Source organism: Ambystoma mexicanum, chromosome 3q (genome assembly GCF_040938575.1).
Source record: "Ambystoma mexicanum isolate Mex_15411 chromosome 3q, UKY_AmexF1_1, whole genome shotgun sequence".
NCBI classification, from domain to species: Eukaryota; Metazoa; Chordata; class Amphibia; order Caudata; family Ambystomatidae; genus Ambystoma; species Ambystoma mexicanum.
Window position 1 is genome coordinate 263,087,671 of NC_090926.1, and position 18,857 is coordinate 263,106,527.

Here is an 18,857-nt window from a genome sequence, read left to right on the forward strand (position 1 = left end):
GAAAAATGAGTTAATCTGAAGAGTTGTTAAAAGTTTTTTGTAAGTCCACAACAAGTCCAAACATTTAAGAGTATCGTAAAAGATTGGTGTACTTTAACAAGTTTACTGGCATATTGCACTCCCCTCCTCTGTATCCATCCCCCATCTGCTATCAATGACAGTTCGCACCAGTCGGCGTGCGCTCACAAGGGGGCTGAGCGAGTGAGAACTCTCAAGGTGCCAAATACCATGCTCACCAGAAAGGGTTCTTTCACATGGGGACACTTATCCGCATGGACATCCCAGACCCGGAGTCTCCAGACTCCCCTTTGAAGACCCAGTCCCTGCAATCAACATATGTCTGTGCCCTTTGCCTGTGTTCCAGGCCTATCGCGCTCGCCTCATCCACATCCATCCCCCTCCACCATCAATGATGGTACGCAGCTGTGGGCGTACGCTTCCAAGGGGGCTGGGATGATGGGAACGCCAAAGGTGCCAAATACCATGTACACCAGAAAGGGTTCTTTCACATGGGGACCCTTATCCCAATGGCCACCCCAGACACAGTGTCTCCAGACTCCCCTTTGAAGACCCCGTCCCTGCAATCAGCATACGTCTGTGTCTTTTTACTGAGTTGTGGGCCTATCACACTCGTCTCCTCCACATCCATCCCCCTCCTTTATCAATGACAGTTTGCACCTGTGGGCGTGCACTCACAAGGGGGCTGCATCGGCGGGATTGAGGAGGTCAAACATTGTCATAGAGGCCTGGTGGGTGTGAACGAACACGCCAGACATTCACATACACACCCAGTTCTGTAATCCTTTATAAACACTGTAGGAGTTAACAAGAAAACCTCTGTGAGACCGACAACGGATATCACCAGCTCTCCACTTTTTACCTTGTTTGCTGAATCAGCTCATCTATTCTTCTAAGTAAGGATTAGTGAACTTTTACTATTGTTTTCTGTAGTGTCAACGTTCTCTGCTAGGCCACTTTCTATTGGGTTATACTCAATGTACACCCTATTCTCATTTTATTTTATTCAAAAAGTCTACACCATTATCAACCGTCCTATGCATTTTTATCTCTGTTATTAGCACATAACATTACAGAGTATTGTTTCCAAATGTAATCTTTCATAGTGCATGTTTTTAATGCATGTTTGCTTTAGGTGCCATTTTTTATAAAGTAAATGTGTTTTATTATCAAAGGAATATGATGTTTGATTTACTCACTGTGATACTTTTTTAATAGTAATATTTATTTATATTTCTTTAACAGATCATAGGGACAATCCAACAATTTCTTTTTGTATCGTTTTGGGTTGCACTAATAAAAGCCAAGCTAAAAGTCAGAGAACAGTCCTGTATGTATTTCCAAATTGAATAAGAAAATGTCTCTTGAGCTGTGGATTTACAGTGTCTGAAATTGAAAGCAGAGCCAAGAAGGCCTTGGATGACGTGAGGGGCAATAGATTCCACACCTGCAGCATTCACTTCTCAGAAGATATGTACGAACAATCACAGTACACTAAAAAGCGTTGCCCCAGCCTGCTTTGCAAATTACTTCCCAATGCAGTTCCAACTGAATTTCAGCACACGCTGACCCAGGTGAGTAGCGGACGCTGAATTTTTAAATTAGTTTTACCATTTTCTAAATGTGCCTGTATAATATGTCTTATCAACTCAACATATTGAAATGGTCTGTGAACAGGTAACATAATGAATGGTTTTCAGTTTTTGGGGAATATTTCCATTCATATTTTATTACACAAGTTTCCTTCATGACACAATGTACATTTTTAACTTTAGATTACTTTGTGTATCCCTACTTTAGAGATATTCAAATAGTTCAGTGCAATGGGAGCCTTTCCAAACACACACACACATCGCATCCTTTACAAATTAAGTAATTAAAAAAAATTACCATGTCTGTCTTTACATAGACCACGCTGATGGAATTACAGACCGTTACCATGGAGGAAACCACAGACACGTCCAACATCCTAATAGTCATGCCAAGCAACTTTTTAAAATAGTTTTTGATATGGTCTAAATTATAATACTAATACCCACTTTCTATTGAACAATGGTATGAATATATACATCGATTAAAGGCCTGTGATGCTACATCGACCACTATTCCGCAGCCAACAGCAACCTCACTCACCTTTCAAGTAATTGTTTTAGAATATTCCTTCAGATGCAACTATACAAAATATGTATTTGTTCAAGTTCACCCTTAAAACATATTGATTATTGTTATGTATAATATTAGCTTTTGATATAAACTGGCTTGTAGGCTTCTTTGTGAATAACGACCATCTTTTACATGTGATTATCTTTTGATTTCACATCTTTATTATTACAATTACTTTTATATTGGTGGAGCCTGGAACTTCAACAATGCACTATTTTTCTTCTGCAACCAGTCTGGAGGATGAGGTATGAGAAGTGATTATTTATTGATTTATACTAATAGTTATTGATTAGAAATATATTTTTTGACATTTAAGAGAACTTTTTTTTATAATTTGCAATGCTGTTAGCAAATTGCAAAGCATTCCATCAACAACCTTGATGCATTTATTGTAGAAAGGCATGCAACAATGAAAGTAAACCTTCAGAAAAATGTACTTTGTCACTGAATAACATAGACCCTTTCACTATATGAATGGTGTATGTTTTTGTTTATAAAGGTTAGCTGCTTAGCGAAAAATGGAATCGTTGAAACAAAATAACATTACAATGCATTAAAGGGGCCACAATTTAATCAATATGATTTGCAGGATGATCTCACACCAACTCCCTGCGACATCTCTGAAGGTTATCAGGTACAGTTTTTTACATTTACAGTGTTCGACTTTGTCAATACTAATTTAAAATAATGTATCAGACAGTTAACCCTATCTTTTTATATAGAGTAACTTATATTGTAAGGTCGAAAATCATAAAATCAACTTTCTCAAGATGTAATTTGTGAGATCAAAGACTAACATTAAATTGTTTAACAATTTAATCAATGTTCTTTGAATTTGTCATGTACAAGGAATGTACTACTGAAGTGGTCGAAATTGAAGAGACACATGGACAAGAGGTATACATAAGACATACATAGATATTGTAAAATATCAGTTATCATTCATTTTAATTGTGATGTAATATTTAATATATTCTAATTGTTTCCATAGGGACATTTTGTTATACATGTATATATGATTCTTTAAGTGGAAGAGCAAATTTCAAGATTCATACAATTTCAAAATGCTTGGTCTGGTGGTCGGCAAATCCAATTTGACTGTTTAAATGGAAAATTCAGAAAAAATTGAACATAACTGAAAGTTTTTTTTAAATAAAATCACATTTTTATCACATACTTAAAAAAATAAGTTATCACATTTTATTGATAATTCATTTTCAGGTTGTAATTCATATATTCTGTATGTATGCTATAAATTAAGCATGTTCTTTCTCTTTGATTAGAGGCCTAGGAAGAAGAGGAGTATAAAGACTGAGACAACTACACAAAGTAATGATGTCCGTTGCTACAACATTGACACTTGGGGGCAGCTACATTTTGAGGCTCAACATGTCAACAAGGTCCTCGCAAGATTCAGTGTCGTGATGCAGATGTCCAATGGTCAGAATTTGAATTGAATGTCAGCAGTGATCCATGGAAATTAACCCTGGATCATTGTCACCCAGAAAAAACAGACAACACAGAAGATGTTCCAGAATTGCTTGCAGAACTGCTCACACAATCCACACCCTCTCCTGTCTTTGCCTGCCTTAATGCTGAAGCACTGCTGACTCACCCCATTTATGTCCCAGCAAGTGCACACACAATGGACATGACTCCAGCAGACTCGATGAGGCCTGCAAAGATGGCCAACACGGAGTCTGACGCAGATTAGAGCCACCTACTTTGCCAAGGAGGGCCCGGCTCCAAGCACGACCTGATTGGTGCATGGAAGCACCAAATGAGCTGTTCCCACCTAGCCCTTCTCAAAGGCCCGGCTTCAAGGTCAGACACCCCTGTCTTTGCTTGTCCTTGCCGGGTCTGCAATGGCCATCCCCTTACCTTCTCTGGAGATCTGCGCCCACCTGCCACAAGTACAGAGTTGCCTACATTCCGTTCCAGCTCACATCCAACTACCAGTGAAGCACCTGGCATACCAGCTAAAGAAGGTAAGAAGAGACACCTCTCTTTGTCACCCACTCCATATATAATTGGCACGTTGCAGTTTATAGATTGGGCCCTGTATGCCTGTGTCACTCCTACTTTGCCTCACACTCTACAAACCCATGTCCAACCTGTTCGCTACATCCACAGCAGGTATCTCACAGGCGCTCATAACGGCCATCCCCCACTGCTAGGCCTTGCTGCATTGTGACCCTACCAGGTCTTATCCCTCCCTGCCCGCCCCGACCACCTTCCTACCTCCTCTTTACTCATGTGCGTCCCAAAGAGTCGCCACACAAATGCTATTCATGATGCATCATATGCCCCTGCACCTTGTCTCAGTATGCAGACCACTGGCACCGCTCACCAATTGTCTACCTTCAAACCTGCACAGTCCTCATAATACAGCTACTCCGGCAGAGACAGTGACTACTTGCTGTTCCCACCTCCTCCCACTTCCTACCCCATTCCTACCACTATTTTGCCCATTCAGCTCCACAATGACCAGTTACCACAGCACACCCTTCACTAGGCATGTCCCGCTAACCAATACCAACCAGGACACTCCCATGATTTATAACGCCACCCCATCTGTGAACAGTTGGCCTCATGACAGTACCCATGCATCGATGCACACCAGCCCCTTGAGCCATGCACCCAAGCTCACCAGCACTGCCACCCATGTGCCCCAGCTCACCAGCACCGCTAACCATGTGCCTAGGTTCACCAGCACCACCACCCATGAGCCCAAGCTTGCCAGTGCTGCCACCCATGCGCCCAAGCTCACCAGCACCACCACCCATGCGCCCAAGCTCACAAGTGCCGCCACCCATGCGCCCAAGCTCACCAGCACTGCCACCCATGCACCCAAGCTCACCAGTGTTGCCACCCATGTGCCCAAGCTCACCAGTGTTTCCATCCATGTGCCAAAGCCCACCATTAGATACCTCCCCTAGCACTAACATATAAAATGCATTCCTGCGCGTCTGTACCCATACACGTTACTCTCCCCCTAAGCCTTCAACATCCTCTAAAACTCCTGCCCCTGAAGACACCACGGAAAAGAAAAAGCCCCAACCATCTCCCCCCTCTGAAATGCACCTTGATCAATGTCAGATCAGTCATGGTTGATGCACTCGACATTCACAAACTAATAGCCTGCAACAATGTTGACATCTTGGCCATCACTGAAACATGGCTCTGTCCCTCTGCTGGCCCAGCACTTTCCAGCGCAGGCCCCCCCCCAGGCTATGTCCTACTCAGAGAGGACAGACTAGACAGCAAAGGTGGGGGGTAGCATTGGTATACAGAGATTCTATCCTATTCCACCAGATCTCCATCACCCCTTCTCCCTGCTGGGAAACCATAGACATTAAGCTCACTGTCTCTCCCAACCACTCCATAGTAATGTACCTTTTGTACCACTCCCCAGGTCCCCCATCCACCTTTGAAGAGAACATTCTCCAAGCCATACGCGGCACCCTCAAACCCAATACTCAGCTCTTAATCCTCAATCTCAGTTACAATGTTCCCTCAGATATGCATGCCTCATCCTTGGACAAAGCCTGCTCTGCCTTAGGCTGCATCCAACGAATCACAGACCCCACACACATCCAAGGCCGTACTCTCGATTGACTACTTGAACATAACTGCAACACATCCATCACCTCCAACATCAACCTCCTGTGGACAGACCACCACGCTACAACCTTACTCCTACCCATTCCACAGAGGCATATCAACCAAACCCCCTGCCTACCCTCTACTCTCGCACAAAGCAGACGTAACGTTACATATGAATGACTACTCATGCTAGTCACAACCACTGTACTGATAGACCACAGCATTGACTCCTTAGTGAACCAGCAAATTCTCTACTCTCAGACGCAGTGGAATCTTTAGCCCCCCTCAAGCTGCACAAAGAAAATAACATCAACCACAAAAACACATGGTTCACCACGCAGCTCCACTCCTTACGAGCAAAAAAAAGAGCTGCCGAAGCCACATGGCAGAAGAACCCAAGTGCATCCAATAAAGCCCTCTTTTTTGAAAAGTCTAACATATAAAAACAATCCGTCCTCACCATCAAGGCAGCCTCCTACAACAGTAGAATAGCAGAAGCCACCTCAAGCTCATGTGAACTGTTCATCATTTTGCGAGAACTCAAAACACCCACCTCATCTCCTTCAACCATCACCAAAAATGACACTTGGTGCAGCAACATCCAGAATGCCCTCACAGGAACAATTTCACAATTACAAATAAAATTGATTCCAAAGTACACAACCTAGCCATCAGCCCAACGATCAACGCACGTAATGCACCTTCTGCACACCTACAGCTCTTCCAGTTCTCTCCCATCACCGAACCCAACCTCGCCAAATTAGTGAAATGCCTCAAGCCCTCACGATGCAAAGGAGATACCTGCCCTGCCACCTTGGTCAAACAGTGTCTCACACCACTCACACCCCTCATCCTCGCCAAATTAGTGAAATGCCTCAAGCCCTCACGATGCAAAGGAGATACCTGCCCTGCCACCTTGGTCAAACAGTGTCTCACACCACTCACACCGCTCATCACAGCCATGGTCAATGCCTTGCCTCTTTCTCCACCAATATCGTCCCTTCCTGCCTCAAAGAATCTTGGATCACTCCCCTACTAAAAAAAAAAAGCACTTGACCCTAATATACCTACCAACTACTGAGCCATCACCACCATCCCATTCCTGCTGAAAATCCTAGACAGAATCGCCTACTCCCAAATACAAGCCTTCCTGGAAACTCACTCCATTTTCAGCCCCCGCCAATCGGGCTTTTGCGCCGGTCATGGAATGGAATCGGCCCTCCTCGACCTCAAGAATCAATTCGATGATACCAACGATGCTGGAAAAGTCTCCCTCCACATGCTACTCTCCTCTCTGCAGCATTTGATCTTGTGGACCACAAGATTCTCTGCCACCACCTGATATCAGTTGCACACTTTGCTCCAAAAGCAGCCAGTTGGGTTGCCTCCTTCCTCGAAAACAGAAACACACGAGTCTTCGCTGGCGTAGCCGCAGCTCCACCCACCGCTATGCCATGTGGTGTCCCACAAGGCTCATGCCTCTCCCCTACCATTTACAATATTTATTAAAAACCTCTGTTCTACCACTTAGATTCCCTAGGCATCTCATTCACGAACTACGCGGATGATACGCAAATACTCATCCCCTTGACAGGTTCTTATGACCAGGACTGCATCACTGTAAACACCATCTACGAGACCACCCAAATCTGTATGGCCCAACACAGCCTGTGTCTCAACGACAAAAAGACTGAGCTGCTCCTGATCGGCCCCTCAGCTCGTCTCTCCAACCTAGATGCAGCATGCCGGCTATTCCCCATAGATGGTCACAACATCTCTGTCTCCTCATCTGTGAAAACACTGAGCATCTATCTCAACGCCTTCCTCAACATGAGCTGCCAAATTAACATTGCCTCTACAACAGCCTATACAACAAAACTAATTCGGGCAAGCAGACCGTTTCTATCTACCACAAGCTGCCTTTCTGTTGCCCACGCCCTGGTGCTGTCCAAGCTACACTATTGCAACACCTTACTATGTGGGACCTCTGAAATAAACCTGACCAGGCTCCAGATCATCCAATACAATGCCTTCAAAGCAGCATTGACCTGACCAAATCTGAATACATTTCTGAGCTAAGGCGCACAGTTCATTTGCTCCCCGTCCGGGAAAGAATACAATTCAGAAGCCTCACAATTGCACACCATTGCCTGGCAAACAAAGCCCCAATTTACCTTGCCCAGAGGATTAAGAAATACTCACCAGCCAGACTGCTCAGATCCTCCAACAGACAGCGCCTACTCACTGCCAGTTTCAGACGGAAACGAGCAGGTGGCTCAAGTTTCCCCATTGTTATAGCTAATGTCTGGAACAATCTCCCGCTCTACCTTCGCTAAGAGACGTCCCACCAACTCTTCAGAAAAAACGAAAGACTCACCTGTTTAACTAATAGCCACCACCACCAATTTGAACTATTCCCACCATGCAACTCTACCTACCTATGTAACTAGCGCCCAGATGCCCAAGTGTTCGGTGCAGTGCTATACATGTTAAAATAAAATAAAATAAATAAAAAATGCTATCTAAAAAACAAGACAACGTTCCCAGTTTCCCCAATACATGTGGACAAATCAGAAATATCAAACACAGGAATAACCGAAGCATCTTTGCTACTGATTGACAGACGTGCTTGTAATGTGGACTTCATTCTTCCTAGTCTTGAGGATTTATCCACCAACATGGAATCGCAAACCAGTATACTTCAGGACGATTGGCTTTAAAGGAACCAAAATACATTGTATTCGACAGCTCCCTGATTGAGAGTATGAAAATGATTAAATGTGATCATAAATTGCATAGGAGGATTTGTGGTGAGCTATGGGTAAAGTTTACTCGTGTAGTCAAAGGCACCAACCTGAAGATCAAGGGTAGCTGTCTAAACCACCATAACTCATTTTCATGGTCTGCACAAACTATACTTGGAAAAGTGCCTGCTGGAAATGTACTTTGTTCAGTTGCTTAGTTGTTTAGCGGATCAACGTACACTACAATGTCAAGTGTTTCTAACTTTGTGGGATTCGAGTTCCTTTCAAAAACCCAGTACTACAAATATCAGAAGGATTTCTTGTTTCCGCTATTAGCCAGGCATGGACATTTGAACAGATGTCAATGACAATGCTCTCGCTGGCAAAAGGCTCTGGCTTGCTGGTGATGGACAGTGTGACCGTCCAGATTTTTCTGCTAAATACTGCACTTACCACTTCCAAGACATGTAAACCAACAAAATAGTGAGTTCATGGTTGTGCAAGTATCTGAATGTACATCTGTGTATTGCCATGGAAAAATATGGTTTTATTAAATGCATTCAACTCCTGCAATTCAGAGGAATGCAAATAGGTCTGATAGCCACTGAAAGGCACATTTCAATAGCCAAGGCCACGCAAGAGCAGTTACTAGACATAAAGCATCAATATGATGAAATAACATATAGCTGGTGGCAAAAAAAGGCTAAAGAAAACATTTTAAATTGGTCACAATGTATCAGAAACCATCTTTGGTGGCGCTCAAAAACTTGTGATGGATCTGCAGATATTCTGCTTGAAAAATGGCATTCATTGATGCACCATTGTTCTAACATACACTCTTGGAAAGAAAACGAATATTTCCACGAATGTGCACATGGACCATTGAACAAGTAGAAGGAGTGTAAGAAAAGGTGGTTGGTTCCAGGCTTTCCTCCTCACAAAGCACTTGAGAAGATTGTGTACGACAAAACACTTTCATGAGACATGAGGCGGTATGGAGGCTAGAACAAGACTGGCTGTACTTGCACAGTACAAGAACGTTGGAAGGAAACACGCAAAAATGGCAGGAATTTATGGGATTCATCTTTAAAACAAGGAGTTTACCAAAAGAAGCAAACAGTGGGTTACAAAGCCAATCTTCCAGCAGGTGGATTTTGAATTTGTGATAGATCTGACATTGAATGTGCTGGCAATGCAAACACATAGAATTGATCCAGATTTTGTTTCCGGGGCCCAGTCTATGCCACAGAACATTTCAAAAGAGGTTGGCCCTCCCGAACTTGAACTTGTTGAAACGTTAACTTCAAGATTCAAATGATTTGTGGCTCTTTTCACAGTGTATAACAAAGCCAGTTTCAAGCTTTTGCACAGTGTTTTGAAACTGTTTTCATTGTGCAATAAATGGAATAGGATGCCTCTTGAGATGTGATTATTAAATCATTTATTTTTACTTAATTACTGTTTGTGAAGTAATGTCACTAAATAGGCCTTAAACCTTCTATTTTTTTGATTTGTGTATTTATTACCATAAATATATTTGATTTATAATAGAATAATAAATGTCAGTCTGATTATTTCAAGTATGTGACTCAAATCAAATCAAATGTAGAAGAGAGTGGTGAACTTAAAACCAACAGTTGCCAGGAACTACTTTTGGCTCTGCCAGGCCAACTAATGTAACGCTATAAACTATCTCCTTGTTCCAAAGTGGTAGCTCCTGGTGACTGGTTACTGCTGGATACCCAGGCAATGCTTGTAATTCCTGCTTATCCAATCCTAATTATTAGCCCTGTTTGTGATGAACTCACAATAGTTAAAGAATCTAAGCAGAATATTGGAGCAGAAGACATACAGATGCTCAAAGTCTCCAGAGCTCTGGTCCTCTCCAGGCTGGACTGCTGCAACTGCCTCTTCCTCGATCTACCTAAATCCCCCCACTTCGACTAATCCTGAATAGGACTGTGAGACTTATCCTTGGCCTCAGGCAAAAGGACTGCATCTCTCAAGCCCAAAAATATCTCCACTGGCTCCAGGTGACTGTGTGGATCAAGTTCAAGATGCTCTGCATCACCCCCAAGGCTTTGTGGGACTAGGGACCCCACTTCATCTGAATCTTTCCCTAAATACCTCCCTCTTAGAGACCTTCAGTCATCTAGCTGCAATTCTCTGCAGATCAGACGCTATTCCAAGCAGAGAGTGTGGGGTAGATCTCTTTCCTCGGCAGGAGCATCCCTCTGTAATGGCCTCCTTGCCCCTCTCAGGCTTCTGCCTGATCTCCTTAAGTACTGAAAGATTCTCAAGACCCAACTTTTCTCTTCTTCATTCCCCCTCTGTGGCATTGACTGGCTGCCTGGTCCCTCCCGAGCTCCACAGGGCAACAGGCCTTCCTCGACCAGTATACTACAGCACCCTGTAGAGAAGGAGCCAAGTATCCCCACCTCAATCACCTAACCCATATTGCCTATATGTTGGGGACCAGAAGATGAGACACTTGCAACACCATTGAAACTGCAGATACTAAGGAGAATCCTGGAAGCAAGGTTCCCATTGAGAAAGCCATACCTGCATACATGACAATAAGATGGATATTTGAATGAGATCCCGGAAGAAACAAACCTGATAAATGGAAGAGAAGGATGGTGATGTCACACATGAAGCAAGGCTGATGTACATAGAAGAGATGCAGAGACAAGAGAATGCAGATATTCTATAAGGCATCAAAGAAAGTATCAAAGATAAGTGACATCTTGGGCTCAAGATGAAGAAACGTATACTGCAAAAACAAGGAAGATATCAAGTCAGTTTACATGTGTGCATATGTAAAGAAACGCAAGCAGATGAAGTATTCTTGAGGCTAGCTTTATTGAGAATAGATTGCGGCATGCGCCAACGTATACATATACACGAGTGAGTAAAGAATGGATGTTTCCAATACATATTATAGCAGTGCTGGACAAAAAAAGGAAGGCCTTTCCAGTGTGTCACAGTTGTAAAAAGAAATTTGATTAGCAAGAGTGAAACTCAAAAAGCAAGGCTGGATGACCCCCAAGACCCAAGGTCGTATCAGACTGGGATGAACAGACATTGGATACAAATCGTGTGAAAGAACGAAACTCCTGTTCAGAAGGCATGGACAAAAACATGACGACCACACCTATGCATGAAGGCAGAGCGTGCCTTCACTCCCCTGAATTCTCCAGAGCAGAGAACATTTCCAAGGCCAAGTTCAATGCCTTAATTGATGTGCAGACCGCTGAGGTGATGATAGATGGATGCTAATTCGTGGGAAGCTATGGTTATGATCAGTCCAGCCTGTGTATTGCTAACGTAGGTGGAAAAGTACTGACGGAGGTTAGAGTGCCAACCAATTGTAGGGGGCTGCGTGATTAAGGGTCCTATAGTTTGGGTAACCAATGGGATGTTGTGTATTTAGTGACGTTCATGGTGACCTGTTGTAGGGGAGGGCTTAGTTGCCCCACCTGACGTTAAGAAGCCTATTACTTTCTTAGACTAGTATGGAACATATAATTAGATGTTCCCTTAGACCCTATGACAATTGCCACTAGGTTTTTGTAGTTTGCCACGTAGGATGATGTTAGTAAATACGTAGGTTGACGTCATCAATTAAGAGTTTTTACTATAAATACAGTGTTTTTTCTGAAGCAAATTGAAAAACCATGTGCTGAGACGTCTGTTGATGTCTGTTGTACTCCCTGTTTTAGATAATTGATATTAAAACAGTTAACCTTTTGCCAACTACCTGAGTCGTTTTGATTATTGATGTTTGAGTAACTTCTGCATCCCCATGCATCTCCAGGGTATTGCTACCTCGTCTTAAAGGGCTGGGCGGACTGCCAGTTCAACCCTGTCTTCCTGCTACCTCCGCCCCACAACCTGCACTTGCCCTTCTTGGCCCCTTTTCCCTGACAAGCTTTTCGGGGTGTGCATCCCTACGGAGCCTGGTCTACCCCTGTCCTCGTACTTCGCATGTGGTCCAAACTCCCTGCATTCCCTAGCACTTGCTTACCTGGCCTCCCCTTAGCACGTGCCTAGCCCAATTGGCCCTATTCTTCCCCTCCTCCTACCCTGCACTTATATGCCTCCTCTTGCCCCGCACCTCCCTCCCAATCTAGCATTTTCCATTCTGCCCTGACCTACACCTCCCCCATCCCCACTCCCAGCCCCTCCACTTCTTGTTACTGCTCTTGCATGATCCGAAATGACACAAGGACTAGTAGGACCATTACTGTTTTTCTTCCCTGCCCCCCTTTGTCTGTCTTGTGGCACCTTGAATCATAGTTTTTTTGTATAAGCGCTTTATAAATAACCAATAAATAAATAAGATAAATTAAGTCTAACCTCGCTGGAAAGTAGGATTCATGTTAAGTGGCTGCAGATAGCGATAGACCAAAGGTTTATGTGCCACAGTGTTAGCCAACATTGAAATAACGAGCAAAGAAATATGTCATTCCCATGTGCACTATGAACATGCGCCTGTGGCATTTGCACATTTATATCTTACTGTGGAGGCCCACATGTGGAGGTCAACCAGGCACGCATGCATCAATGCAGAAATTAATATGATTGCTGGAATAGATATAAACAGAAGCCAGCAAGCCTTTCAAAACAACACTCATTCACACTATTTGTATTTTGTTTATTTATATTGCGCACCCTGCCCGAGGGCATCAGGGCGCATGTTTAGGATGCAGTTACAAGTTACAGCAATAGGTAAATTACATTTATACATATCTACAGCGACGATAAGACATTTGAATGGAGAACAGAACAGAACAATGTATACAATATGTACAGTGTGCAGACAGTTTACTGCTAACAGTTGCCTAGCTTATGTCTTCATAAAGCCACAGTTTGGTTTTATTTTTGAAGCATTGGAAGGCAGGAACATTTCTGAGAGCATTCAGTAGAGAGTTCCACAGCTTGGCCACCAGAACTGGGAAGCTCGCGCCTTTGGCTGTCTGCATCTTGAAGCTGGGAATGGTTAGGGTGTGAACCTGTGCCGAGCGCAGTGGTCTGGTTGCAGTGTGTTGTGTAAAGAACATGGACAACTAGGCAGGTGCTGCGTTATGCAGGGCTTTTTGTGTTAGGGTGAGTGCTTTGAGGGAAATGCGGTGAGTAATGGGTAACCAATGCAAGTTGCGTCTAGTGGATGAGATGTGGGAGCGCCTGGGGACATTGAGAGCTGCATTGGCATTGTTCTGCGTGACTTGGGGTTTATCAAGATTTCTTTGGCTCGTCCCTAGATATAGGGCGTTACAATAATCAATTTTGGACATGATGAGGGTTCTAGCAAGAATTAAACAGTTGCCCGTTGTCAAAAAGGGACGGCACGCTGTGATCAATTTACAGGTATAGGCAGACGCTGAGATAACTGAATTTGTTTGTCTGTTGAGAGAAAGGGTGGAGTCTAGGTAAATACCAAGTGTTTTGGTAACATTAGTGACTTTAATAATGTTGCCATCGATAATGAAAGATTTGTATTTGGAGTCTAGTTTAGCAAGTTTGGACTGAGAGCCTAGAATGAGTAACTCAGTTTTTTCATCATTGAGGCATAGCCCGTGATGAGCCATCCAGGCCTGGATGACGGTGTAGACTGCATTTAGTGCTTTGACATCGGTTACATAATCGCCAGTGATAGGGATGAGTATCTGGGTGTCATCTGCGTAATTGGCGTAGGAGACACCCAAATAGTCCAGTATATCAAAGAGCGGTTTAGTAAATACGTTATAAAGCTTGCGAGAAACACAAGAGCCTTGCAGGACTCCACACGGGTCAGCTGCAGCTAAGGGGGAGAAGACCCTCATGGATCTGTTTGCAAGGAAAGAGCTGATCCAGGATATCGCTGCGTCGGAGAAGTGAGCAGCAATCTTGAGAGGATGACAGAGGATTTGATGATCAACCAAATCAAAGGCCGCTGAGAGATCTAGGAGGAGCAAAAGTGCTTGTTTGCTTTTGTCTTTCAGGTCCTCGATTTGGGTTTTCAGATCAATCAGGGCAGTCTCCGTGGCGTGTCTGGGGTGGAAACCAGATTGTCTAAGCCCTAATAAGTTGTTGCAAACACTTGAAATTGTCACCTCTAAATGATTGCGCAGCCCTGAGCAAATGGTAAATGTCCTATTCAAATTGAGTGTGTAACTGGACAACAGATACGGTGAAACAAAGAGTCCAAAGCAAGTAGATTCTTCAGTCAAAATACGCTGTTGAAACAGATTTTATGAAATGATGCAAAAACAAGACTGCCGACACGTGTTTCGACCCAGAACAACGGGTCCTTTTCAAGGCAAGACGTATGTTATTCAAACTGCGTTGGAAAACCCAAAGCCCTCCTGGGGGGGCCAATTCTAAAGTAGTTGATTCTCCTCAAGAAAATAAGCGGCAAATAACTGAAGCAGTCTCTGTTACTGATACAGTGTGGTACATTCCCAGAACATGGGAGTTTGTTCAAACGTTGCAACTGTGAGTTCAGGGGCTGGTTCCCCACTGTGGCCAAAGTCCCTTTTTTTTTTTTTTTTTTTTTCTAATAAGTTGTTGGTATCAAAATATTCCTGGATTTGGAGATAGGCTGCTGGGTCCAGAATTTTGAGTAGGTAAGGCACCGTGGTGATGGGCCTGTAGTTAGCCAGGTTGCTAGGATCTAGGTTAGGTTTTTTGAAAAGAGGTATGACCCAGGCATCCTTAAGGTTATCCGGTACAGAGCCCGATTTGAAGGAGGCATTAATGAAGGTGGTAATGAAAGGGGCAAGGTCATGTGCAGCTTCCTTTATAATCGGAGCAAGGCAAGCATCTCCTTGGCAATTGGAAGGCTTGAGCTTCTGGATGATATTTTCAACTTCCTTAATGGAAAGGGGGGTCAAGCTAAATGGTTTGAAGGAGTGCTTGGGTGTGGGAGTTTTATAAAATGAGGGGTAACCCGTTTGAGTCTGAGAGGTGTTTTTTTTTTTATTAATTTTGGCTTGTAGCAAGGCAATTTTGTCTAATAGTGCCTTTTGGATGTTAGAGCACCACTCAGCGTCAGGGGTGCACGTGACAAGAGGGGCAACTGGAGACTTAAGTTCCTTGAGGATCTTAAAGAGTTCCTTGGTGTTTGATTGTGCTTGGATAATCCTATTGTTATACACTTCTTTTTCAGCTGATAGGATAGCTTCTTTGTATGTAAGGGAAGCTGTGGTGAGGATGTTTTTATTGGCAAGCGAGGGTAAGCTTTTCCAATGGGCCTTAGCTATTCTTTTTTCTTTGCGCAGTTCACGAAGGTGAGGGGTATACCAAGAATTAAGGTGGTTGCAAGGTTTTTGTTTGCGCAGTTTAAGAGGGGCAATGGTGTTAAGAGCTTTTAACATAAATAATAATAATAATAATAATATAACACGGTTGTAGGTATCTACTAGGACAGGAGGGTCCGAGCATGTAGAGGTAGCAGCGTCCAATAAGGGGGGGGATAAGTGGGATTAATTTCTCAGCCGAGATATCCTTCTTGTTGCGAGTATATGTAGACGGGGCAAGGTCAGGTTTGTCAATAGGTGGGCTGGAAACGATGGAGAACAAAATTATGTGGTGGTCAGACCAAGCACATGGAGATATAGTGGTTATGTTGAGCGCACAGTTCATCTCAGAGACCCAGTCAAAGGTGCGCCCCTTGACGTGGGTGGGTTCTCTAATATGTTGGGTACGGCCGAAGTTGGCCAGAGCACTGGCCAAGTCAGTGGCTTTAGCATCATTAGTGTCTAGGTATCCTAAGTTAAAGTCACCCAATAATATGACTTGAGAATTAGGCTTGGTGCTGGTAGCTAGTATAGAAGAGATGTCCTCCACGAAGGAGGCGGTGGGTCCCGGCGGCCTGTTTATGAGATGCACTGATGCGGTGTGATTGGGTGAGATTGGTATTTTGACAGAGAGGAGTTCCGTTGAAGGCACCTGCAGGCTGTTGACAGCTCTGATGTTGAACAAACTCTTAAATATAAAGGCTAAACCGCCGCCCCTTGGTTTGGTTAGTATCCCTGTCGCACCTGATGATGGAGTAGTTGTTGGGGATGGCCAAAGTCAAGGCAGGGCCTGAGGCCGCGTGCAACCGCGTTTCAGTGATTGCAAGAAAGTCAAGGTTTTCACGGGAGATAAGATTAGCAATGTCTAGTGCGTGGGCGGGGACAGAGCGAGCATTAATGAGTGCACCTTTGAGTTTAGTGGCAGTGTTAGGCTTCTGTGCGGGGAGAGTCGTGTCAGTTTTGGGAGCTGGTGGAGCAGTGGTGCTAATCATGCTAGGATTGGTAATTTTGTCAGTAGAGGTGTTATTCCGGTGATAGGACCAGTGGTGACATCTGGATGCTAATCTGAGGTTTCTGTCCGAAGTTGCACAAGGTTGACAAGGTAGGTTAGGTATGGTCGGTTTGGCGGGTCGAGATAGACCGGTTTTAATGGCGATTGTATCAGCCAGCGATAGGGAGGAGCGGGGACTCACAGCGCGGTACAGTGGGGCTGTATCCGGCACATTGTTGTGCCTGAAGGGTGATGTTGAGTTATTGGACGTGGTGGATTGGATTCCAAGTATGTGGTGCAGGTGTGAGCACAGCCAAAAGTTCCTAATGAGGGTAGGGCATGGTTGGTTAGGGGTAGGTCTGGTGGTGAAGTGTTGTATCCAGAGAGCCGGCGAGTTTAATTAGGGATTGTGATCTGACATGATGAGTGGGGGTGGTGGCACATGAGGTGCGGTTGTGCACGTTGTAGTGGCTATCTGTGCGTAGTGCTGGGCAATAATGGGGCTGAAAGGTGACCTGGATAAGGCCTGTGAGGAGAGTGTTACATAAGTGGCGAAGTGTAGGCTGGGCAGGATAGTCAAATGTAAATGCATTAGGATACTCGTATATGTTGCACAATGGTAAGAATGTGTACCAAAGGTACGAGGCATTTTAGTGAGTAGAGGAGAGCTGAGCACTGCTGTTGACCATCAGGGCACATAGGCACATGGAAGAATGGCAATCAGTGGCGGCACGCTAAGTGAGTTGTGCGAAACGGGTGGGGCAATATACCCCAATTGGGTGCTGTGGCACAGTATTCTAAATGCGCGATCTAAGTCCAAGTACACAGTTGGCTAACAGGCAGAGTGGCATTATAAGCAGGCAGAGCTATGCGAAGGCACACTAAAATGCACAAAAACAGGACAATGTCTTACAGTTGACTAACAGTGGCAGTATGCAACGGACCTAAGGTGGCAACCTATAGAGGCATAGCGATAGGGCAGTGCAAGGTACACAGAATGAATGCTGCGGCCCAATAATCAATAGGCACAATCCAAATACAAGTACACATTATGCTAGCGGTCAATATGGCAATATACTCAAGCTGCAACATGAGAAGGCGCCCTAAGAAGGCACAGGCGAAGGGCAATGCCTTGTGAGAGAAAGGCAGTGCCCGTGTTCAACAGGCCTAGGGTGGCTGACTGTAGGAGCATGGTGGATAGACAATGCCGGGTGCGCAAATCGGGTGCAGTATATTACTAACAATTCTCATGAATTTAAAGATATGACGCAATATGCTGAGCAGACAATAAATAAAAGCAATGCTTAATGCTCATATAATGTCAGAGTCATATGGGACGGGGCGGTTGCACTAGCGTGGAAAGTCAAATGCAGTGCAAGACACGTGTTTAGTACAACATAAAGGTTCTGGTGCTGTTGCGAGCATGGGAAGGGTTTAGACCTTGATACAGCAATGAACCAGGCTGCCACTTACCCAGATGAGTGCTCTGCAGGCAGTGTTGTGGCGGTGGAACAGCGTTCGTGGCCCTGTGCCCCGTCAGCTCACGACAGGCTCAAGACAGGGCTGCCTTGTTGGGCAGCCTTAGTGGGTGTGCTGGTGTTCGCCTGCCGGCGTGGGTGATTGGCTGAAGAGGATTCCGGGAGCCAATCACAGCGAATGCAGCCTGCAGAAGGCTGTAGATTCCATGGCGAATTTTCGGGCGGCCATCATGGAAAGGTGACTGCCTCATGGAGGCCAATGGCGTCAGGAAACAAATGGCAATTTTGGCAAGCAAATGCAAAAGATTTTTCAAAACGCTGTCTTCCTGCAGCTAACGAGGATTTATGGTGCGCAATGCAGATTTCGAATCTCGAGGCATGCTGGAATTTTAGTGATGTCAATTTTCTTTTCTTTTTATTGTTGCTCATTTCATGTGTTGCCCTGGCTGCAACAGCCCACCCAGCCTGGGGCAAAATTGGCCCTTTCCCCCCTCCCTTCCCGGTCCGTTCGTGCCATCTCTATATATTAATCAACCGCTTTTGTATTTCAATTCTGTTTATTTCAAAAAATAAATGG

At 44.4% G+C, this 18,857-nt stretch overlaps 1 long non-coding RNA gene across 1 annotated transcript in view; it reads right to left on the reverse strand.

Annotated features, from left to right (window-relative positions):
• The window catches only part of LOC138581845 (uncharacterized), a 118,194-nt gene that overhangs the window by 8,428 nt on the left and 90,909 nt on the right, over positions 1 to 18,857 (reverse strand). The gene's annotated exons all lie outside the window — the stretch shown is intronic.